At 46.6% G+C, this 25171-nt stretch overlaps 1 long non-coding RNA gene across 3 annotated transcripts; it reads right to left on the minus strand.

The window, feature by feature from the left end:
* Positions 1-2760: 2760 nt before the first annotated feature.
* Positions 2761-25171, minus strand: LOC135314788 (uncharacterized). Of its 3 annotated transcripts, none has more exons than XR_010374280.1 (4): positions 24893-25171; positions 22985-23157; positions 10978-11171; positions 2761-3045 (listed from the first exon to the last, which is right to left on the minus strand). It is a non-coding gene; the product is annotated as an uncharacterized LOC135314788 (long non-coding RNA). The 3 variants fall into 3 exon arrangements; XR_010374279.1 differs by lacking the exon at positions 2761-3045 and adding an exon at positions 5564-9479; XR_010374278.1 differs by lacking the exon at positions 2761-3045 and having other exon boundaries at positions 5564-11171.

Raw genomic sequence — 25171 nt, forward strand, 5'->3', positions numbered from 1 at the left:
CAAGGTGTGCTGGAACAGGTGTGCCAAATGCAGTGATTTATAATGAAGCAGCAATTTATATCGCTGTTCTTTTGACTGTTTTCTGTCAGCTAGCTCAGATAGAAGTATTTGTGTCATTCTCATTGGGCCCATAGCTCATGGCGTTATTTCCTGGGGCCTGTTAAACAGGGGAGTGCTTTTCATATGAGTTTGGCTATTATCTAGGTTGGTTTTTTTTTTCTGTAGTAATAATATAAAACCTCTGTATATCAGGGAGGGAGAGAGGGACATGCAGAAACTGCTGTGTGCAAAATAATATTTATAAGTCTTGTGCTTAGCTATTCCTCTGTCTGCCTGGTAATACACTGTATGGTTTTGTTTGCTTCCTCCATTCAAGGATCTTAAAATGCCCTGTAGACCAAGTTGGTGGGGAGCAGTAATATTTTTATTAGATCAGCTGGTGAACAAACTGATAGACAAATAAACATGTTTTGGGGCACAAAGGTCTGTTTCCATTTTAAAGTAATCTTCAACAGAAGCAGCAATTGTCAATGGTAAATAAGTGCTGTCATTTCAGGTAACTGGTGCAACGTTCTTTGGTTGTCCCAGGCTACCGGGGAGGCAGCCAGTGTCTCATTGCAGCTACAGCGAGGCAGCCTAAAACCCTGAGAGGCAGGTTGGCTTTCTCAAGGCTCTGTGCCAGTTTTGGGAGATTGAGAAAATCCTGATCCAGGACTCCCAGTCTTTACTAAGTCCGTAAAAACACATATTCCTCTCTTGTGGCCAGTATTGTCCCAGCAATACTTCTGGTTGCTCTCATAGAAAGCCTTTTTTTCCCCTGAGGTATTAATGTTGGCATATAGGTGTTTTCTACCAACCTTCTCCAGAAAATATAAGTTGTTCTGAAATGGGAATTAAGTAAGGAAGATTTACTACTGTTTAAAAAAGCCAGCACTTCAACACACATCACCAGAGGAATGCTTGTGATCCAAAGTATCATTGCCCATCATTGCATTGGCAATTCTTCCTTACTCAAAGCCTTTCCAGGTTTCTTCCCAGGCTATTAACATGGATTTAACCATCAGTTAAAACATCTACTGAAATGAAACTTGCCTCTAAAAATGGATTGAGTGGAAGGGACATCAAGTTATTTATCTTGCATTTTTAGTGGTATTTTTTGCAGCGTTGATGATTAACCAGGTTATTCGTTTTGCCTCCCCTCCAATAACAAGGACAAAATTTGGAAGTGTTTCACACTGATCTTGGGAGAACAAGAACAGGATGTCTTGTTCCCTGCATAGGATTAATTCTAAATTCGTTGTTACTTCCAGGTAACCTCTTCATCTGGCTGTTTGTCCTGCTGTCTCCCTGGCTGTATGTTGTTAACCTAAAGATCATTGGCGAGTCAGGCATCCTTCTCCAAGGTCTCCAGAGATATGGCTGTGATGCCCAGGGCCGTTGCTTGGTGGTACCAAGCTGATGAAAAGATGCCAGTGGTTACCCTGCTCTACAGACACATCGGAATCTGGCTGTGAACATGGGTGACTGTCTCCAATAGCCCAGCGAGAAACATGAGTGAGTTTTGTGCAGGTGCATGCCTTGGCAAAAGCCACACATCAGAGGTCTGCAGCCCTCTTCCTCTCAGGGCATGGGGTGCCCTCTAAATTCAGGGGACTCTCGCAACCCCATCCAAGATGAGGTTTTAGAATGGCAGATGTATTTTAGAGATATAGATTTCAAATTATTTGTTATCTCAGACTTATTTCTACTATGGACAGTCCTAAAGGATAGGTACAGCCTCCTCTGTCACTGCCCTCTCTGCATACATAGAGCATTGACATGGTAGGAGCAAGCCTGGGTCATGCACAGCACTGCCACTGTTACGGCATCCAAAGCAGGGCTCCTCTGCCCGAGTTTGCACTGTAGTTGTGGAGTGGGGTGAGCCCAAATGTCATTTCAAGGGACATTTCCATTTCTAAGTGACCTGCTGTGGCAGTGGTTGTTACTTGCAAAGCCAGCTTTTTCTGTTATGGACTTTTTTTTCCTTTCTTTGTACTTCAGTTAAAGTAATTGTGGATATAAGTGTACAGCTGGCTTCTGTGTAAGAAAAAAACACACAGTCTGCTGCAAGCAGGAGGCTACCCTGTCAGCCCAATGCAGCCGGGGCTGCCTTGCCCGCAGACCAGCACATCCCCATCCTCAGCCGTCTGGGGTGCTTTGTGCCAAACCCAGCTCCCTTCAGCCACTGCCAAAACCCTTGCAGGCCCAGGGTTGTCCTGGCATCATGGTGAAAGCCCTCGGGGAGGTGGTCTCTCAGGTCCCGGTGAGCGTCCCCGCCGAGGCAGGCATCACCTGGCCACCCGCCTTGGCCGCTGGGCGATTCCTGGCAGAGGTGACTCACTGGCAGGGAACCCTGCAAGGGCCCTGGCACATGCCTGCACTGAAACACTGCCTACAGCCTCCTGCCTCTGCCCAGCTCGCCCTTCCTGCCGCCTTTCCCCCGGGGTCCTAACTCCCGACTTTGTTGCTCTATAAACATAATAACAATAATTATTCTCTCATTGGACACATAGCCATCTTCTTTGTTTGCAGGCTTAGATAAATATCGTTCAAATCATGGAGTCTGATTCATGAGTCAGGATGATGGCAGCCCTCCAAAACCTCCTTGCCCATGGAGAGTGTGTTTGTGTGAGAGAGATAGAGTTTCACTGTATGAAGAGTAAGAAACTGGAAGCCAAGTGAATTAAATACAAAGCAGATAATTATGTGTAATTCATTTACTGACTAATGATTGCACCTGGTGTGGAGGTTTATGAATACATTTGACTCTGCATAGGTTCTCAAAAACAATCTCCCTGCTACAAGATAAAAACTAGGCTGACATATCTTAACAGACAAGTGTTTACATTAGTGTTATTGTAAGATTGTGCCTTTTTGGCTCCTTTATTATTTTATCTCAAGACATTTCATTTTTCCTGGGTTCCTCTGGTGTCTCTTTGACAGTGACAATTGCTCAGTGCTGGTCGAGGCTGGGTTTCACTGCAGAATGAAGGCATCAGTCCATTCCTGAAAGCCACACCGTGCGATTAGACATGGTACTTATCTCCCATCTGCTGCAGCCAAACCTTGCCACAGAGACAGGGCCTTTGGCCGGGCAGCTGCAAGTCACAGGCTCCCTTCCCCCTCTGCTGGGATGACCAGCAAATTGGCACTCTTTTCATGGTGTCACCCAGCTGCCACCGCAGGCTGATGCCATCAGCTCCTTCCAGCTGAACACCAGCAGACAGTGCCAACCTCCACCTGCTAATGCCTGGGTTGATGTCAGGTTGAAGACCCAAAGACAAAGCCTTTGATGGGGTGAAAAACCTTGTGCCAACCCAGTGAAACCCAGCAGCAATGCCTCAGTGATGATGTCAACCTGAAGACCTCAGCCTGTGTGACACCGCTCACGCCTGGCACACTTAGGCCCTGATGACCTGGGCACTGCATCTGCAGTTCTGGAGCAGAGGTCTGAGCCACACTGGGCAAAGCAACGTGCCCAAGGCCTCACTCAGGGCTTGCAGCAGCGGAGATGCTCCCCAAGGTGATGTTCTTAGCAAGTGGTGGAAATAAAACAGCTTTTCCAGTTTCCCCATGCAATCGCTAGGCCTAAGCTGGAGCCCCTCTCCCAGCCTGTTAACGTGGTAACGGCAGCTCACCTTAATCACCCCCTCCACCCGTTCAAATAAAACTATCCACTCAGTTAATTGCTCAGGTCCTCTGTGATGGTGGTTTGTCAAATCAACAAACATTTGGCTGTGTTTCCTGCTGAGACTGTCTGGACCATCGTATCACCATTTTTTTATTAGCCAGTTTAAGCACAGGGTGCATGAGAGGTAAACGTACAGCGTTTGTGCAGGGGGGGAGGACTACGTCTGTGGGCACTGGATGAATGCGCATTTCTGACTTTGGGAAGGGAACAAGAATGATGTATTAGGGAAAGGGGAAATTATTTGGCACTTTGAATAGAGACTATTGAATAGATCATGAGATGGTCACACTGAAGGAAGAAACCCCAATAATCTGGTTACACTCACATACACTTTCTAGCATTATTTGCCACTGAGTGTTTACCGAAGTGTAACACAGGGAAGCTGAGCTCATGGCTGCCAATAAAATAGCTGTAGTGTCTGATGTAACTCCTGTTGCTGCAAGAACACACTCTGGGAGGTGTCTCCTTGGAGCTGTCACCAGCCCCATGTGTGGTGATGGGAGAGAGTAACCTGAACTCCCTGCGCACCGAGCAGTCCCTCTGTGCGGCGCCGAGGCTGCATGCTGGCTCCTCGCGGGGTGCCGGCCCCACACCTGGCAGCCCGCTTGGGCAAGCAGCAGAGGTGCTGCTTTCGCCATCCATGGCAGCCAGGTAATGAAAACACCAGCAACAACAACCAACCCTATACTCTGCTATTTTTGATTTGAGCGATTTGTAATTAGAAAAGCCAAAACCAGCTCATCTTGTCCCAATGAGTATTCCTGTTGACTACAATGCAGTCAGCATGCATTTTGATTTTGAACCTATGCAATCCTTTTCCGATGAAGATCTGGCAAGCCAGAACAGATTGCAGTCTGTGAGATACTTGCAGTATGATGGTATTTTACCTGTAGGTGGATCCTCCTTTTAGATAGTGAGATGCAGAGCCAATGAGCCTGATTCACTGCTGCACTACTCCAGTTTTGCAGCAGAATAACACCACTGAATCATCAGCAAAGTTGAAATAACAAATGATAAAATGGGAGCATTGTGTCTAAGTTTGCAGTGTGTGTATGGAAATGACTAGGTCCTTCTTGCAGAGCCATTAACCTATATGGTGTTTTTTCAGTTCAAAAATGTACCAAGAATATGGCAATGTGTCTAGGCTAAAGTTTTAAATTTAAAAAAAAACAATTAAAAACTAATATAACAGCTAATGTTGGACTCCCCCAGTATGGTGATGTGGTGATTACTTTTTTTTTTATTCAGAAAAAGAGGATTTTTGAGAGAAGAGCATAAACAGCTTCCAAAAAGATGCATTTTTGATGCAGTTCATTTCTATGCAGCAGATGGGCACTGTGTAAAGCTTAGAAATAGGGTAAGTTAAAAACCTAGTCCTGGTTTCTTTTCAGTTTATGAAAATATTCACCAAGCCATTGAAAATAACTGAGTAATTGTGATCTTTTTGCAAGTAATGCTCTGGAAAAGCGAACCAAAGGCAGTAAGCAAGCTTGCAATTAGTAGCTGTAATTATAAAGTGTATACATAAAACAATGTAGCATCCTAAGTAAAGGCCAAATTCCAGTGATGCAATAGGAGTGGCAGAACATCATATAAAGATGGACAAATGATCCAGCAAGAGAAATGCTTCTAAATTATCCATATTTTTCCAAAAATAGCAACAAAAGAGATAAAATAGTAGCAGTGCTTTGTTTTGTTTTATGTAACTTTTACAGCAACCCAGTCTCAGTTCCACCTGATGCTCATGCTTCTGTTGTAGACCAGCGTCTTCCTTGACCGATGGTCACAGTCACCGTGTCAGACTCAGCAATGAGAGACCGTCAGCAGCACACGCTGCTGTGGGAGCCTGTGGCTCAGGCAGTGGGCTCAGAGCATGTGTGTCGTTTGTCTTTACCGGGGGACCGCTTCATGACTCACTTTCATTTCCATCACTGAAAGCAGCTATCAAATGCCACAGCTTTTTTTTTTTTTTATTTGAGCTCAAGCCCATATGCTTTCTAGGTAAGCCAGGCTTAGGTCAAATGCAGGCTGTGGGGCTTGAACAAGGAATAACTGAAGTACAGTGCAGGGGACTGCACTCAATAATCTGTGGTATGTTCACGTAGGTGCACACCCTGAGCCCCACCAAACTCTGACATTGCTTTATGTACCACACGGGGCACATTAAACTCCAGCGGTACGGAGCAGCATCACTGCAGCTCTCCTCTGCCGAAGCCTGTGCAACAGCAGTGCAGGAACGCGCGCTGCACTCCCCACAGAACTGCTCTCAGAATGAAGTCCTGGACGCAGCCAAAGAAGGTGAAGAGACATAATACCTTACGGAAATGTTTTTATTTATTCTCCTTGGGTGCACATATGGCAATCACCCATGCAGCGTGATCCAGGATGTTGAAAACTATTTCATTATGTTCTATAAATAAAGGACTGATGTGGTTCAATTGTATCAATTATGCAACTCTTGTAAGTGGTGTAGTCAAGGGTAAACGCAGGCAAAGGGCACTCCCTTCGTACCCACTTCTCTGGGCACTTCTGGTATTTACCTGCTCCCTATATACCACAGACAGATGACTCTACCCACTTCTATTTACCACGGTACCACTGGCTCCTTTTTGGTCAAGAGCTTTTCCTATGCACAGATGACACAACAAAATAGAAAATGGAAGTCAAGGCACTGTTATGTGTTAGTCTGTTGTGCAAGACGTAAGTGTGGCTGTAGAGCAATTTCAAGCAAAGCATGGGTTTTAAACAATGTTTAAACTGACACCATTATTATGCAATATAATTAATTATGGCTAGAAGGGCATTTGAGGTTAGTTGGCGCTACCTTTGTCCATTTTATAATTATACCAAGAAGAAGATGACTAAGTTGTGCCTAAGCTAATTGTATCCATTTGGTTTTATCCCTCCTCTCCACCATCGTAAGTCACTTGTGTTCTCAACTGTAATTTTTTTTGAGAGGTTTGGTGCATTTGTGCTGAATACAATGGAGCTCAGTGCTGCCGGGGCAACCTCAGGTAATATTGCAATAGAAGCACTAACATTAGCAATAATAATTACAGATGGTCAAAGTGATAAGTACAAAACAAATGTCACTTTTCCCTGCCACTTCTACAGTTACCTGATTTATCCTTATCTGCTCTTGCTCTGTACACTCTAGGATGTGCTTGTGCAGCTAGAAGATAAAGCTTTGCAGCATGACGTGATGTCCTTCAGACGCGCTGTGGACCCAGCAGACACCTCCAGAGGGCCGCTGAGGGCCAGCGACAGACTGGCCCAGCAGCACAAGTGCACCAGCCCTCTTGCCAAATGTGTTGGGGGGTTTTGGTATTCAAGGGCTGCCTGACGCAGCTCAGCTGCCTGGGCCGATGGAGCTGGGCACCCCAAATGGCAGGCAGGCTCCTGCTCTTCAGCCCCAGCTCCTGGCAAGCCAATGCAGCGCTTTCTGCACCATGCCTGCCAGCAGTCCCCAGCCCAGGCCGGTGGCTGCAGCGCAGAGCTGGTCCTCTGGACTAGCAGTTTGCTGCTGGTGTCAGAGCCCTGGAGTGGACAACAGGTCACCAGGGCTCTGGAGCCAGGCTAGCTGCCACAACAGCCCAGCCGCATCTGCAGAGTGCTGCATGTGAGCTCAGTAGCTGCCCTGGCCCTCAGCTGGCAGGCCTTCGCGCAGTGCCCAGACAAGCTGCCTAGAGGTAGTGGCGTGTAAACTGCCTCTTTTGAATGTTACCTGGCAGTGCCAGGCATAAAACCAACCAAACAAGAAAAAAACAACACCAAAAACCCCACACCCAATGATGATAGATTTACCCCAGAAAGGAATTTGGTAACACATGGTCTTGTTTGACTACGAGAAAAGGCTATAGTCTTCAGTTGATGGCTGGAAATTGGATTGCACTTATGTGAAATAGAACTGCCTGCAAGGGCTGAATGCTGTAATTAACAGGCAGTTTTAGAAATTATTGGCTAATACCATTTAATAGAAATACTGCCAACTATTGTTATAAAAACTTGGTTTGTTCCTTCAGTGGTAATATAAAATGACTCAACACGGCTTCACTGGGAAGAGATACCTTTGTCTGTTACATAGCATTACCTACGTTTTTAGAGTGGTTTAATATGACAATACAAATTTTGAAATTTTTATATATTTCCCAGAAGTAACTAGAGGGCCATCTGCCTCCTGAGCAATCACAATATTGGTGATACAGCCCAGCCTATTTGTCATAACATGGCATTACTGACTCAGTCCTGCTGTAACGGCAGCCAAGGTAGCTTTTGCCACTGACGGTGTTCAAGCGGTAGGAAGGTCTCTGTAACAGGCAAATATGTTCATGTAAGCCTGAGCAGCTCCATCTGGAGCCTTTCTCTTGCAGTGTGTACAGTATCACTCAGAAAATTAATCCACATTTTTGATAACAAACTCTCTGAACCATACAGGTAGCTCTGAGATAATGTACTCTGCTCATGTGATGCAGCTTTTCTATCACCTAAGAACGTTTTCACAATGCTGCAATAGTGACCAAAAGGTTATTTCTCATACCTGGTCACCCAGAAGGTACCAACTGAAAAGTTTCTGTTTGATTGCTAAAGAGTAGAAAGCAACAAATGAATGTTGGCAAACCATAGATGAGGCATGATGTGAGTGTTGCACACCTCAGCCTAACGCCCACCTTCACTTCTGGGAAAGGAGAAACCAGACCTGCAGACACGCTAATCGCCTCCTGGTCTGTGAGTTTCCACTCACCTGTTTGGAAATAAACTCCAGAACCTCACTGCTTTCTATTTACTGCACTGAGAGCCAGTAATCGCGTAGTACTTCCAAAGAGTCAGTAATTGGGCTCCTATTACAGCATTTTATGATGCCTTTTCATGTATCAATTTAAAAAAAAAGGCAGTCTGTGTGGAGATTGACCTTCCTGATACAAGAGGGGGTGGTAAAGTCCTCTCTCTGTTCAGTTGAAGTAGCACAAAGGTGAGGCACTGCTTATGTTTGGGAGGGCTCAACAGGGTGGGTACCTGACCCCGCCAAGCCAGAGCCACCTCACCTCAGCTGTAGCACTGGGCTCTCAAGGACAAGGCTCAGGCCATCAGACGGTGTCAGACAAAAACAGAGCTCCCAAAGCCTGGTTTCTGCCTGCAGCCATTGGCGAATTTAAGCACAGAGACTCTGTGCCTCCTCTCAAGGGCAAGCAGCAATGCCATTCCGTTGTTTCTAAATGAAGGCGCTTACAGAGCACACAGGAATCAACACTCAGGAACGCTGGTGGTCAACACCTTCCAGACGTGCCTGCAGTAAGCAATACAGTCAGCACCAAAGGGATCTGGGTACCCCATCCCACTGCCTTTCAGCAGTGCTGAACATAAGCTCTTGGAGAACCCTGTGAAACCTAGCCTGCCGTCTGACACAGCTTACAGCCCCCTAAGCTGAATTGCTGGTTAACGCCTGTGTAACCTGCACTGCACTTGGAGCAGCTGTTACGCAGCAATCCTGGTCAGCAGAGCACGGTAACTTCCCTGATTCCCTTTTGCAGACCCACATACCAGCCTGCGTACGGTCTCGGTGAGTAGCAGAGCCTCAGAAGAGGAAGGCTGGCCCCAAAACACACACAGGTCCAGAGGCTGGGTAGTCTCAGTGCCGGGGTCAGAAATGAAACTGCTGCTGCGGTAAACGTTTCAGTATATGGTAATGGCTGTTGCGAAGCTTGTCTGGAAGCCTCCTCATCAGCAGTCTCCCTATTGACATGTTGGATGCCTGTATCAGATGACACTAATATTCCAGTGCTTATAAAGGTGGTGAAACTGGTATATTAACAAATAATATTGAGTGAATTGATTTCCCTGTCCTGCATTGATGTCTGTGCTCTATTCCCTCCATCGAGCAAGGCATTAAAAGACTATTCCCTTGTCGAGACCCCATGTGCCATTGTATCATGACTATTCTTGTACACTGGTTAGAAACAGGGAAGTTGTGAATGCACCTTCTCTTTTGAAATGTTACTCCATCCTCCCACACCTCATCTTTGCTAACTCCAGTCAGCCATCCCCAGGACCTACACCCACTCTGATCCCAGCTCACTGATGAACACAGATGAAAACAGACCTTGCTAAACAGACTGCAGCTCCTGTTCCATTGCTGGGTTTAAAGGATCATTTGGATGCTACACCTGAGCTGTAGGTGAGAGCCCACTGGTTGGGTAAGGACGCTGGGGTTAGCGCTGGCTCCATGGGGCCACGTTACTCACCACAGCGCTCAGCACCACAGCTCTGAGGTGCTCTAGGACCTCAGGACTCAGCCAAGGCGGGCTACAGCTGGTCTTGATGGCGTGTTTGGGAACATCCCCCAGGGGACCCCAGATTCCATCCAGAAGGGCTCCCATGGACCTTCGTGCAGACTGTTATGGCTGGAGCATCCAGCTGAGAGGCTGAAGGTGGGCTGCAGCCCCCCTGCCTCACTCCTCCTGCCCTCCCTTGGCAGGCTGCGGGCTGGGGCCCTACAGGCTTGGCCTTACTTCTGCTAAAAATCTTGCACTGTGTACCAACACCCTCCTGCGAAGATGGAGGATGCTGAGCAAACAGAAACCTTGGTGTGAGATGCTGGTGCAAAAGAGGTTTCAAAAAGGTGAAGGGAGGAAAAGTTACCTAGTGCTGGTACTATAATGGCTTAGCACTGATGCCATAAATAAAAGGAAGTGTGTTGGACGTTGTATTCTGCTTGTGTGGTTAACTGTACAGTTACAGTCTGAATAAACCTCTTTTGTCAATTTTATTACCTCCCTGATATAAAAATAAATACACTTAAACAAAGGAGGAGTGGAGTCCTGCCAAGCCAGCCTGGTGCAGTAACAACTGCACTGACAAGGGAATAATTTTGTCCTATAGCTGGGAGATAAAATGATAACCTTTCAGGAGCACAAAGCCCCTCCAGAAGGAGCTGTGTTTTGCACAGGAGGATCTCAAATAAAAGAATTAAAAACAGGGACTCTTCCAAAAGGAAAGGAAAAACCAAAAATGCCATAAAATTTTTGCTACCAGAACGGCTTTCTAGTTTGATGGGAAGGCTGCATGCAAGTAGCTGCTGAGAAACAGGAGCATGGTAGGGTAACAGCAATTAGGAGCATTTTAATTATCATTAAAAATAAAATAATGAGTAAATGATACAGTGCATTAAGTAACTTTTACTAGGCTGAACAGACACCAAGAATTCATGCCTTTGCTTTGCAATTAATCTCAGCAGTGAGTTCTAGGCTTACCACTCTGATGCCAACATGGGAACTTCCAGTAGGCAGGCCAACATAATTACCGCTGGGCGGAGGTGAATCAACCACTTTCTGTCACGAAGGCGAGGAGAGACCCTCCGACCATCTGCAGGGGTGGGTGGGTGGATGCATGAGTGTTACTTTCTTGCAAGACTCCGATCAGGGCACCACACCTTGTGATTGTATCTCTGTAATAAGCAAACAACTTTAAATTATATTGTGTCACTGCAGATGAAGCAGGAGGGTGACCCAGCAAGTCAGGTTTCGTGACCGCACAAGGGACTGCAGCGCGCAGGTACTCACATTTACTATGGGGCCCTGGGAACCTCAGCCTGCCATGCAGAGGAGTCTTAACTCTGATACCGTGTCTCCTTCATCAGGGACACATGGGGCGCCCCAGCAGAGCTGTCACAGCACGAATGTCCTATTTGCTTTTCTGTGCATCACTGTTAAAAGTCTTCTAATGTGCTAGTAAGGAGCTTACAAATATAAGTCCATCGCAGTAATACAATCACATTAGAAAAGGTACAGCGAAAGATGATCAAATTATGTATGTTTCTTCTAATTAGCAAGACATGCCCGATGCTGCATGCCTAAGTGTTCCTGTGTTCCAACAGAGTTGCTGCCTCCCACCACTGCACCTGCCTCTTTCCTCGATTCCAATTCCAGGGTCCAGTTCTAATCCCAGGGGACGTGGCTGCTTTGCCAAGTCTTTCCAGCTGTGAGGGCCCTGTGAATCCCACGAGGCCGTCTGCGAGACCAGCCTGTCGCTTGCACTGACCAGCATTTCCGGTTTTGTCTTCCACAGAAATGGAGCAATTCAGGGGACGTCACAGCTGCCTCTCTGGCTGGGAGCAGGCACTGTGGCTGCAGCCAGGCCCCTGCAGCAGGAGCGAGCCTCGAGCCACCCCAGGGCACGCCAGCTTCGCAAAGCGGCATTTGTCCTGCTCTGGCCCCACCGCAGACCCAGTGGCTTTCTAACCACTTTCTTTCTTTCTTTCTTTCTTTCTACAGCAGTACTCTACCTCAGTATTGTACTTCAGCCCCCAGTGAACCAAAATTATACCTACTAAAACTCAACCATCTTCTGTGAATTCAAACTACGACAGGCCACCGTGCAAATGTGTATTTTGGCAAGTGCCCAGCCCTTCCTGTTGACTGAACCACTCATGCTCTCTAGAAATGACCATGCCTGTCCCTAGCGCTCTGTGCAGAAGACCTTTCCCTTTCTTTTTTCTTATTTTTATCTTTCACTCAACCTAGTTGAATCCTTGGTGCCAGGATCTGACTCTACCATACTCCACTGGCTGTTGGCCGGTAGCCTCACTCCTCCTCTTTTCCCATTTCCTTCCCCTAGGGCTCCTGCCCTAAGGTAACATAAAGGCCATAGCAACAATGGCAGAAAGACCGTCCTTGGTGGCGAGGCTAGGAAAAAAGGGATTCCCAGTGGAGGAGAAATAGGTGTGTCCTGGTTAGGTTGCTTCTGAGTTTGACCTGCTCAGCCACTCCCTACCAAAAGTTCCCTCAACCAACGCTGCAGGCTCACGCTGAAGGTCTCACAAACTCAACACATATAATCAACAGGCTTCTTCTGAAAGGGATTAGCCAAAGCATTAGCAAAGATGAAGATGTCTTATATAAGATAACAGTACGTCTTTTCCTGGGAATATTATGGAGCAAGTCCACACAGAAGCCATGTCCAGATACAAGAAGGTGGCTAGGAACAGCCAGCGTGGATCTACTACAGGCAAATTGTACCCGGCCAGCCTTGTTGTCACCTGTACTGGAATGATGGGCTGGATGGCGGAGGTGGGGGCAGTAGATGTCACTTACCTTGGTTTGTGTGGTCTTTGACATTGTCTCCCATATGGGCCAAACTGGGGTGGTATTGCCTGAAGGGATGGACCACAGCCTGGATGAAAAAAAGCTCATGGCTGGGCCATGAAGCTCAAAGGATAATAATGGTCAACAGCTAAACATTTAATTGGCCTTAACAGACAGCATTCCTCAAGTGACAACGCTAGGGCCAGTCTTCACTAGCAGCCTGGATGACAGAGCAGAATAGTTCCTCAGCAAGTTTGTGCCTGACACTGAATTTAGGCTGTGGATCATTATGCTGGAGGACAAGGCAGCCATTCAGGTGGTCTTCAGCAACGTGGAAGACAAGCCTGAAAGAAAGCTGAAATTCAGCAAGGACAACTGCAAAGTCTGCATCTGACACAGAATAAATCCATGCACCAGCACAGGCTGGGAACCAAGAGGCTAGAAAGCAGCTTTGCTAAAAGAAGGACCTGGGGTCCTGGTGGACAAAAAGCTAAAGCGGAGTCAGCAGCATGCCTTTGCAGTGATAATGGCTAATTGCACCTTGGGCTGCGTGAGCAAGAACAGAGCCAAGCTCTCTGCAGAGGTGCACAGCACACAAACAATGACCACAAGTTGCAGCAGGAGAAATTCCATTGGAAACAGAAAAAAAATTTCAAAATAATAACAGTTAAACTGGAGCAGGTGCCAAGAGATGTTTGTGAAATTCCCATCCTTGAAGATTTGCGCTCACAGCCCAGAAGCCAACCATATCCTGGGCTGCATCAAAAGCAGCGTGGCCAGCAAGTCGAGGGAGGTGATTCTGCCCTTCTGCTCCGCTCTGATGAGACGCCACCTGCAGTGCTGCGTCCAGCTCTGGAGCCCTCAGCACAGGAAGGACATGGACCTGTTGGAGCGGGTCCAGAGGAGGCCACAAATATGAGCTGCAGATAGAGCACCTCTGCTGTGAGGAAAGGCTGAGGGCATTGGGCTTATTCAGGCTGGAGAAGAGAAGGCTATGTGAAGACCTTATTGCAGCCTTTCAATACTTAAAGGGGGCTTGTAAGAAAGATGGGGACAAACTTTTTAGCAGGGCCTGTTGTGACAGGACAAGGGGCAATGGTTGTAAACTAAAAGAGTGTAGATTCAGACAGATATAAGGAAGAAATTTTTTACAATGAGGGTGGTGAAACACAGAATAGGTTGCCCAGAGAGGTGGTTCATGCCCTAGCCCTGGAAACATTCAAGGTCAGGCTGGACAGGCTCTGAGCAACCTGATGTATTTGAAGATGTCCCTGCTCACTGCAGGGGGGTTGGACTAGGTGACCTCTAAAGGTCCCTTCCAACACAAACCATTCTAGGATTCCATGATTTCAAAATTCCAATGGACAAAGCCCTGAGCAATCTAAGCTAATGCTGAAGTTAGCCTTGCTTTGAGGAGGTTGGAGTGCAGCTGTCCAGATGTCCCTTCCAACCAATATCACTTTAAGGGTTGTTTTGTTGGGGTTTTTTTACAGCTGTTGATCAGGAAGACCTGGCTAATATTAAATGATTTCTCAAAAAGAATGGAAGCTGTTATCTCTATAGCAACATTTGCCAATTATTTATTTATAATATGAATGAACGCAGAGTATGCATCACAAGTCCAGACAGTCAAGAGGTTTCACTTCAGAGATTTTATGTTTAAAGATCAAAGAACTGAACTTTCTCTCTCAGATCTTCAAATTGAGCAGAAAAGAGGTCCTTCTGTTAACACACAGGAGTCAAATTTGCAAAAAAAAATCCTCAGTTCAGAGCTAGCATGCGAAAGACCATTTCTCAGCTCTGTTTTGGATATAAGCAGCTCTCACACATTCTTGTGGTGGCAACTTACCATGTTGAGAGGTTTTTCTGATGAAACCATTGTTTTGGCCTGAAATGTTGTGCCTGAGATCCAGCCTCCAAACCCAACTCCTGCCACAGTATTTGCCTCCCACCATGAGCTGTTTGGTTCCGATAGGAAACTCTGGCCAGATCTACCCTGGCATAGAGGTATGGAGCAGCCTGTGTATTCAGGTATGCAGGGGACAACCTTCCAGGATCTGACACAATGCTGTGGGGGACTCTGTAGACCAGGACAGATAAACGGTGTGTATGAGCGCAGTGCAACCCTACAGCACACACGGGTTGCTACAGTGCGTGTGGCTGAGTACCATCCACCACACTGTGCTGTGCACTATTTACGTGCAGCCATTTGTCCAGCAGTCTGGGCTGCCAAAATTTCAAAAAAATAGCTAGCTGCAATGGAAAAAAAAATATCAAAGTTGGTTGCTGAATCTCAGGAGAACCACACTGCAAATGTGGGGCATGGGCCCATGGGAGCATGCCTCCAAACTTGGCTGTGGTGCCAGGTGTGTCAGCACAGCAGGGGAAGCAAAGGACACAGCACTCCCTGAGATGGGCCAGGTTATGTTTGCCTGCCAGTCTCTGGAGAGACACAGGTCACTCCTATGAGTCACAGCCCCAAATGCCCCCCGCCCCCAATGACCCAGCGCTTCTGCAAGCTTCTTGTCAGAACAACAACGAATGCTCAGAAAGGGCACCAGATTTGTCCCCTATCTCTCCATCAGTTAAGTTCTATGACACCAACACAAAATCTGGGCCAAGAAGGGGGGGAGGGGGGAAGTGAAAACCCAAACATATTTGAAAGTATGCTCAGAAACAAACAAGCAAAACCTCTTATCCAAACAAATCATAGTTAGATCTTGGGTGAGACCATATTTATGAAGATTTAGCCAAGAAGCTTGCTTGGAGATCCTTCTCCAGCCTTAACATAACACTGCCAGCCTGGACAAGTGCTACTAGAAAACACCTCATTAAAATGCTGTTGTGGTATTTATTTATAGATAGTAATTTATATCACACCCATCATACACACCGATCTGGCAGCTATGATTGGCAAATGGTACTGCTTCTGCCATACCACTCCTTGCCCTAAACCCACTCCCCAATGCCCCCCACTCGCTTACCAACACAACTGCTTCCCGCTTGGTATCTGGCATATATTCAGCGTGACAGCAGTGTCGCTCTGAATGAGCCTCTCTTTGTCTGCATTTATCCAGCCTTGCAGCACTCTTTAAACATGCAGGTGGGGTATCAAGGATGCAACAGACCCATCAAGAGCCAGACACACATCTGTGGTGCTTTGTAGCTAGGTATTCTTGGGTACAGTTACCAGCCACTACAGAGCTCATCCCTGGAGAGGACAGGCAGCTGGAGTCTGCATTAGATTGAGGGTCCAAGTGGCTTTGGAATGCACCAAGGATAATACCAGAGAAGCTCTTCTGCAGGTCATAGACACCAGTGCAATAGCCAGTGTGATAAAAGACCTTGTAAGAAAGCATAGGGTACATCTTGGGGGGGGAGGGGGCAGGCAGGAAAAGGAAAAAAGAAAAAAAATTTACAAAAAAGAAGAGGTTAGATGAGGTAGCTGGAACTGCTGGGGGCAATCTGAAATCAGTTTACATTAGAGCAGGTTGCTCTTGAATTCGCTACAGCAGTTGTCACGCTTGGTAAGAAAACCAAGCTATTCATATGGCAGCCACCATTGTGCAGCTCAGCACATGCAGCCTCGTGGAAACAAATCCAAGCAAATGCAGTGGCTAGGATGGGACTTTTTTTTTTTTTTTTTTTAAAAAAAAGCACATAAAATGGTTATGTAAATAAGTTTCCACTTCAGGAATCTGTGAGAACAATTGTTTCCCTGTAAGAGGACTTTGTCACTAGAGCACCTGATATTTTACCCTAAATCTGCACTTTAGCCTGAAATGCTGGCATATACATCTCACTGCAGCTCCTAGGTCCTTCCCACTATCTGGCCCCTTCAATCTCCAACTTTTTTCAATACTTTCAAGCTCATCAGCTACCTAGAGTTCCGCCTTTGTGCATGCCCAGAACTGCCCTAGTCCTGACAGGGCCAAGCAGCTCAGCCCAATTCACACCTAAGCCTGATCAGGATCCAGAAACTGGGTGTTGCTTTGCCTAAATCCCCTGAGGGCTTTGATCAGGGATTATATGTTACCTGGTGACTGGTTCATGTAAAATGCATAAACAGTCCTGGGAGCAGAGTCCAGAATCTCAAACTCCCATGTGAATGCTCGAACCAGTAGGTAAGGCAGCCATGCTCCCCCACATGCACTTGCTTTCCAGCCCAATGATTCAAAAGCACATTGCTGTAGAGCAGCAGATCCTCAGCAGAGAGCAGGCTACGAGTGTCCAACTCCCTGCCTTGTGGTTTGGGTGCTCTGCTAGAGGTGGCAGATGGGAAAAAACAAACAGCCTGAGGAGAACAGTGACTGTTGCTTCCTGGCTGCTGGTAATCTGTGCTTCAGATTAGACGTCTTTGCTGTGACAGAAAGGCTGTCTGTAGTCACCTTCCAGAGGAGCTGCTGGGCTAGGTCACTGCAGCAGCAGCATTTAAGACTTAAAATTTCACTATTAGTCTCTGTGGCTACCACGCTGAATGCTTTGGCCCTCATATGGAAGTGCCAGGCTTGCCTCCAGCACACTGCAGGGGCTCTTGGCTCTGAAGTCAGAAGCTGGGCACTAGAAATCAAGAAACGCAGAGCTTAATACTGGAACATCAAAGTACTCTTGAGTATAACTTAGAAAATTTGTAATTGCATCTGCAAATGGCTACACCACATAGTTACTCAGCCTGGGCACTCAGGTATTGGTGCACAACATGAGGCGTTTCGTGAATTAGTACATGATAAGGGAGAAAGCCGTTGCGAAAATCTGTACTGCTGCTATCGCTACAGAGAAACAAAGTCTTCCTCTACCCAAGCAGCACAGCAGCTCCCTCCTTGCTAAGACTCTTTCCCTAGCATGCATTGGTGCATTTGTCTCACCCAGGACCATTTGGGGGAAGAGGGAAACTCCTTTGTTTCTTCTACAAAAGGGGAAAAGTTGCATTAGAAAATCATTAAATAGCAGAATGCTTTCTGTACGTATTTGCATTGTTTATAGATATTAGAAACAATTTTTTTCATGGGCAGAAGAATTATTTTACCATGAAAATGCAGAAATTATTACACCTCTCTCAGGAACCATCCAAATGGACAAGCTTTCATTGGGACTGAACTCATGGATGTTTGCAACTTGGTCTGGTTGTTTTCCATTTTTATTACACAAATCATATTTGCAATGGTAGAAATTAATAATTCTACTCTGGACCAAATATACAAAAAGTGCTTTGGAAAAATGCCGTATTTTTCTCACAGATGCAAAGCAAAGTTGTTTCTAAGTTTCACTTATGCAGCAACTGTTCCAAAGTGAATTTTCCCATTTGCTGCAGTGCTCAGTAAGTTCCTTTGGAAACCACTCAGCACACTTGGTACACACAGAGAAAACACCCGGAGAGAGCCACAGGCCAAGTTGCTTCTGATAAATACTCTCAGGCTTCCTTCTGTCTGAGGTGCCAGGATAAAGAGCAAAGCTGTTCACATTGCCCCCATGCCCTGATCTGGGGGCAATACCTCCTTCTGACCTTCCCTCCTACCTCAGAAGAATGAAAAAAAGAAAGCGAAAGCTGGGAAAATACTTCTGAATTGTGTACTTCAGCCCAAATAAGCCTCACCAGGTTTTTGCCACTAAAGCCATAGCTCATCGTTGGATTTCCATTGCATTCACGATCCTGGGCAACATTAGGGACTCTCCAGCTAAAAGCAGGGGCAGCCACCAACCAAGCTGTAAAGCATTACAGCTGCTGTTCTAAGAGACTCCTCTCCTCCACAGCTCAGCACAAAGCAGAAGCAGAAACACGTCACTGGTGGGTCCAACCCCAAGACCACCATTACCTATAGAGGAATATGGATACCGCAGGGCACATACAAAAGGCTGACACTCCTTGCCATGAAGGTTTGTCGGTATTTTTATTGAGTCGCACACATGTATGCATTGGTCAAATTGTAAGGGCCAAAGGGGAGAGCAGACAAGGAGCAGTCTTAGCACTTGACCCCTAAAACAGCATAGCCTTTGTGTGGTGATCTCGGGCTACTCCTGAAGCACAGTCAGATATCTAAGTATCTCTAAATATAAGCAAATATGGCAGCTTATGAGCAAGACCTCCCTTTATTAGAAGGGCTATGGCCTATACAAACTACAGAACAAGGCTGGTGGGTAAACAAGAGGGGCTCACCTCTGCCACAGGCTGAGGTGCAGCAAAGCACAGTGTTTATGGGAAAACAGAAGAAATTTCTCCAAGGCTGATGATCACCCTGTGCACGAAGCTCCAAGGTACAAGCTGAGGAAGCATGTCACCACGCTATTTCCTGTCAGTGAAGCTTCTTGGTCCAGCAACAGCAGGGCAGAGCTCTGATACACACAGTTTTCAGGGCATTAGTATGCCACCCTGTGCAAATCAGTAATGGCTCCAGGGGAAAATTGACAGATGGTCATGGGGCAAATCTCCCGAGGGTTTTTTTTCCCCCCTCCTCTGTAATAATAGGCTACTTATGATTTTCTGAAACCACCTGCATATTTTCCCAGGCATCCTGGCTAGCAGTTAGAACAGGGTGTATGTCTCTACAGTGGTGTTTGCAGCACTGGGCTTGCTTTTCATTAAACGCCTCTCATTTGTATGCAAAAGACTGTAGAGTCCAGAAGTTCACTGTCATGATGCCACTGAGGGGTGACACGGTGCTGATGACTAATGCTCAGGAGTGGGATCAGGGAATACTTAACATTTTCTATCTAATCCCACTGCTGCAGGAAAGTCACCTGACATCCCAGTACACTAGCTTTCTCCTTGCTGTAAGGGGAAGTAAATCCTCGCTGGTCTTTGGAAGAAAAGTGCAATGTATCAGTGCTGTTAAAGACTCCTGCAACTCACTAGGCAGCTCAGAAACAACAGATGTTACCCAGAATAAAGAGCAACAAGAGGAAATAGCACAACATCCAGGGACAGGAGGAGAAAGCTCCACCACCCTGGGTGTATACTACTGTAGAAAGGCGGGTATGCAGTAAATGTGAATTGCATGAGTAACGAACACGTGCATTTTCATGTGGCACCACCATTCTGCAAAGGCTGCCAGCTAGTTACACTTACTGCTCTCCCTGTCACGATGTGTGATGTATGGCATGGCCACGTGCTCCTTCAGAGCAGCATGGAGGCATGGGATCTAGGACGTTATACTACTATCCTCTTAATCTTGTTTAAGCTACAAGATACTTGCCCAGATCCCCAGCTTTGCCAGATTGCATAAAAGTGAGCATCAATTCCACTGTACTCCCTGCTGCTCACACCAGGTGTTGTGGGATGAACACCCTGGCCACACCAGATCAATTCAAGGATCTCTGTGAACTGTACTGCTTGCCAACCACCCAGCTGCAGCCCATCATGCAGGTACAGACACCCAGGGCAACACCAGCCATGCCTCCTTTCCCAGGAGACCTCGTGTCCTCCGCATCCCTCCTCTGCACCCCCTCCTCTCCTCTTGTGTCAGTAACACAGAACAGTAAGGCAAACATGAGGGCTCTGGGGCATCCAAAATACCCCTTTCCTGGCAGCTAGAAGCCACTGGTGCTGCCTTCTGATGTATGCAAGCACTCAGTTGCATGAATCCTCTTTCCATCCCACTACAAAAATCCTACAACAGCTCCCACATGTGTTCTTCTCTCTATGCTCTACTGTACCCTCACATCAGCATCTGCCGCTCAGCCTCACTGTCTTCTGCTTGGTGCCAGAGGGGAGCTCTGTAGAAAGCTGTTCTTCCCCTTCCCTGCTCAGGTGGCCCTGCCTTGGATGGAGCCAGGCCCTAGTGTCCTCAAAGACTACAGCACTCAAGAAGCCTCTTTATTAAGGCTCTGGCACTGGAAAGATGCTCTGAGCTAACAGTCACACGTGACCTGCTCTGCAGGGGAAATTTTTCCTTACCCACCTCTTTCCCTCCTCCTGGGTTAAGAGGCAGTTGGGACTGCTGGAGCAGGGGTTGTGGGTTTGTTAAAGGATCATTGCCTCTCAGAATTGCATTTCAGGAAGCTAGGAATTGTAGTTTGCAATCTGCATGGTTTCTGTTTCCAAAGGTGACCTTGTGCATATGTGAGTGTGTGTGCCCTACCTTCCTTCAAGAAATAACTACGCATAAGGCAAAACACAGTCAAACCAGCCTTGCAGGTGCACGCCAACAGTGCCATGCTGCCTGTGCTCTGGCTATGTCTGTACTAGCACTGTGTGCATCACATTCCCTACTTTGAGGACTAGATGTGTGTCATCTAAAGTGTCTCAGGCCAGTGCAGTTGAAACACATGAACACCAAGGGATACAAATGAAAGCTGTAGTTAGCTGGCAGCTGGCACAAGTGTTGCTTTGTTGATAATCACTTTAAGTGGCTCATTAATGGCAAAACCTTATCTAATGAATCCTACCTGCAGCCAGTAGATGAACCACAAAGGACAGGCTCCAGCCCTTTTCCAGAATACTGCTCAGTGGCTAAAGACAAGTGTTGCTTGGAAAATGAACGTGGATTTTTTTTTGCAAAAGACAATGACAGGGCAAGGGTCGCAATGCATAAAGTGCACATATGCTCAGTCACTTGGAAGAAGGATGTTTTCTAGCACCCATGTTTGAATTTTAACTGTTGACTGTGAGCCAGGTTCAGAGATGACACAGGTAGTTTTGTAATTACATCAGTAACTTAGTGGGGTGGCTGTAAGCAGGCCATCTATACCACAGCTCTTGACTGGCACAATTCCATAGGGAAGATGCACGGGTCTGAGCCTAAAGGAGAATTTTCCAGGGCATAAATAATGCCCTATCTGATATTTCAGCCTTGGTTGCCTACAGTGTCTTGAGACAAACTCTGGCAAAAATATGAAAAGAGGGACTTTTTTGTTGTTGCTTTTGTTCCCCGGTTACAAATCTGCTCCATAGATTTGAAGATGTTGAAAGTAATCTATGAGAATGTGGATTATTTTTGAATTGGCATTTTAGTTCAGAACTGGATTGGAAATAATGGTGATGAAAGAAAAGCTAAGCCAAGCTGATTTGTTACAGTAAAGCTGTGTTGTACTTTGGATTACTTATTAACAAACAGCAAATGGGCCTCTGCCTTGACCTTTTTTCATTTGAGCAAATATACTCTTCCTGCCCCTTGTAAACAGCAGTTACTGGTAACTGAGTCACGTACCCCCTCACATCACTGGAGTTAGTTTTTTTCATCTGTGGCAAGGATTTTAGTCAAATTGAATTTTGCCAGGCTCACTAAGGTTATTAGCAGTATTATTAGTCTTAATAATACCAGCAGTAATAATAATACTCTGGATCACCTTAAACCTGAAAACATCTAAGTACTTCACAAATATTAATTAACAAAACTCAATAGGAGGTCTGAGAAACCAGCAAAAATTGTCAGCCTCTCTTCAGAGCTGAAAACAGAGCCACAGCAAGCAGAAGTGGCTGTTTGCTTGATGAGTTTCAATTAATGGCTATTCCTTTGGTGTCATGAAATGCCATGTGCCCAGTGCCCCTGGCAACACTGCCAGGTTAAAAGCAGCAGTCCACAGCACGTATCTGGAGCAGCAAGAGTCAGTAGGTTTGGGAACTGGAGTATTCCACTGAAAGCTGGGCTTTCAATAGATGTGCTGCTTAGAATGGGACTACTGGATGTGCCCCAGGTGTCTTGTGCCATGACCAATGGTCCCTTGGGCACTTTGGAAAATCCCTAGAACACATGCCTAGAACCTGAACATAGTCTCGTCCCAACAAACTATGGATACCCACTCCTTTGTCAGCCTTTTTCTTAAACGTTTTTGAGTGGAGGAGGCAAAATCTGACAACCACAAGGAACCCCTCTGCAGTAGCTGATGACTACTTTTTCTATCTATTTCCCTCACTCCTCTCTACTGGTATTAAAGCTCCAGTGGTGGCCAAATCATGACAATGGCGTCAAGCAGTTTGCAGAATTCATTTTGGCTGTAAGTTAATTTAACCTGCAGATATCACCCAAATCCATTCTGAATCACACAACATCAGGCAGTCAGTAAAGAAGGTGAAAGTTTCATCTAGATTCTTAACCAGTGATGTCTAAGAGTCTTTGCAGCAAGGGGTAATTACTTGTATTAATTACAGGCTCCTCTAAGGTACATTGTGTCACAGCGTACAGAGGATTGGACGTATAAATTGGAGGAATTACTTTTTTGTTTCTTTGTTAAAATAACTTACCATTCATAGGCATAGAAAGGAGACAGGCAGTCAATTTGGATGTGTTGTTAGCTGCGAGGAGGACAGTGCCAAAAGCAACAGCCTCACAGCTGAGAGATCCAGGTGCAGTTTCTCACTCCGACACAGACTGCTCATGTGATCTTGAGCATGTCACGTAACCTGTCTGTCCCCATCTGTAAAATTAGGGTAATAGTAGTTAGTTCATGTTAAAGCCTGAAAGATGTCAAAACAGTAAGAAAAGGATAGTCTGTCTTCACTGAGTCTTTATCCATCAGCGTCTTCTAAAAGACATGGAAAGCACTGTGACCAGCCTGACTCCATTCCCTGTCTATAATATGATGACTGGTCTTTGCCTGGTGGGCAACTTTTCACTCTGTGGCTGTGCTCACCCTCTATGCTCTACATCTTTTGAAGACATTCTCTAAGAACCTTTCCTCTTCTCTGGAAAGGTGGATGGCAACCAGATGCTCTAAATTCACAGTCCTATTCATCCAATTTACTCCACTTAATTCCATCAAGTTCCTTACAGAGTTAGGTTAGATGTTCTCCAACTTTGCAATGAATCTGAAGCATCTCATTTGCTGACAAGAAATCCCAATGTCTCGCATGTTCCTTTTTACATCTCCTGTGATACCCCCTGTAATTGCTCCTTACAAAAAAGACACAAGCCCTACAGCTGAAATTTTGTGAGGTACTCCTTTTGTGGGCACGGAGGAGTTCATTTTCCTCCACTTCCATTTGTCTTGGCAGCCCCAGCCCCAGCTAATTCCTCTGCTGAAACACACTGGTGTCACAGAGTTTTCGGACATGTGATGCCCAGTAACTTTAATGAGAGTCCCATAGCTGCCATCCCACACAGTGCTTTGAAGATCCAGGCTCTGTGTTTCATCTCAGATAGACAGTCTATAAAAGTCTTGCAAACAATTCAGGCACAGTCTCTGGCTTAGCCAGCTCTCACCACTGACATGTTATCCTACAGCAGAAGCAGCCCCCAGGCTTATATTTGGGCAGAAATGGAAGTGATGCTGTGTCTCTTTGAGAGCCCTCCTAGCCAGCAGATCCTAGAATACACAACACAAGTGAAACTAGAGGGGGTCCTCTGCATGGCCCTCTGGTGTTGCACTCTCTGGGCATAACATTTGGCAGACATCAAAGAGGGGCAGGAAGAATCCCCCTACACCAGCTCAGCATGAGTTCTTGGGGTTTCTGCAGGGTGAAGCATGCTCCATCCAGGCACACACCCTTGGCCTGCAGTCGTCCACAGAGCCATAGAATTATACAGTGCTTTCTGAAGAGCTTTTGTGACTGTGATAGAAAAAACAAATCAAGGGCAGAATGAAGGGAAAGCTTCTTGAGTCTGCTGAGAGCCTGAGAGGACACCTTTGCACAGAAGTACCTGTCCATAGGCTGGGGACAGCCGTGTGTAAACTCAGTTTGCCATGGGTACAGCCACTCTGGATTTGCACAGACCGCACCCCACCCCCCACCGCCCCCCGCCCCTTTCTCCTAACTCTGTCTTACCCAGCTGTGAGCTCTGTGCTCTAGAGATACTGCGGCCTCTGCTGCCCATCCTGTCTCCCTCACACAACAAGGAAGGACAGACACCCCTACAAGCAGGGGACAGGACCACAGTGGGGGACTACAGTAAGGAAACCAGTACCCTGATGGGTTGCTAAGGTTCCAGGCTCATGGGCACATGGATCTAATGCAGGTGTCAAAGAGCAGGATCACATCACCATGGCTTGCTGCATCACTCTTTCTCACCTCCACCCATCCATTAGCTGCCGAGAGCAGCTGCCCAGTGGGGCAGGCTGCTCCATGCAACCTAAATATACAGGAGCTGTTCTGCACCTGCAGCAGTGCAATGGTGCAACAGCTTGTGTCCTCACCTAACCCTTCCTACCTTACCTTTATCTCAGACACCAGGCTTGTCAGTAGCTGTCTCCTTTACTGAAGAGCACACCCAGGTGTGCTGCCAGGTGAACAGGGACACAGGGAACAGTGTCTTGCCACCACCCTGTTCTCTGGCTCTTGCACAGCTGCAGCAGAGGGTGTAGGATGACCAACCCTGGGACTAGCTCAGTGCCCAGCACTTTGGCCCTCTCCTTCTCTGAAGCTCCTCTGTGGAGGTCCCCCTCAGCAGTGCAAAGGGTACAGGAAGGATCTGGAAAGCTCTGTGGCTCTGTG

Source organism: Phalacrocorax carbo, chromosome 8 (assembly GCF_963921805.1).
Source record: "Phalacrocorax carbo chromosome 8, bPhaCar2.1, whole genome shotgun sequence".
In the NCBI taxonomy this organism is placed as follows: Eukaryota; Metazoa; Chordata; class Aves; order Suliformes; family Phalacrocoracidae; genus Phalacrocorax; species Phalacrocorax carbo.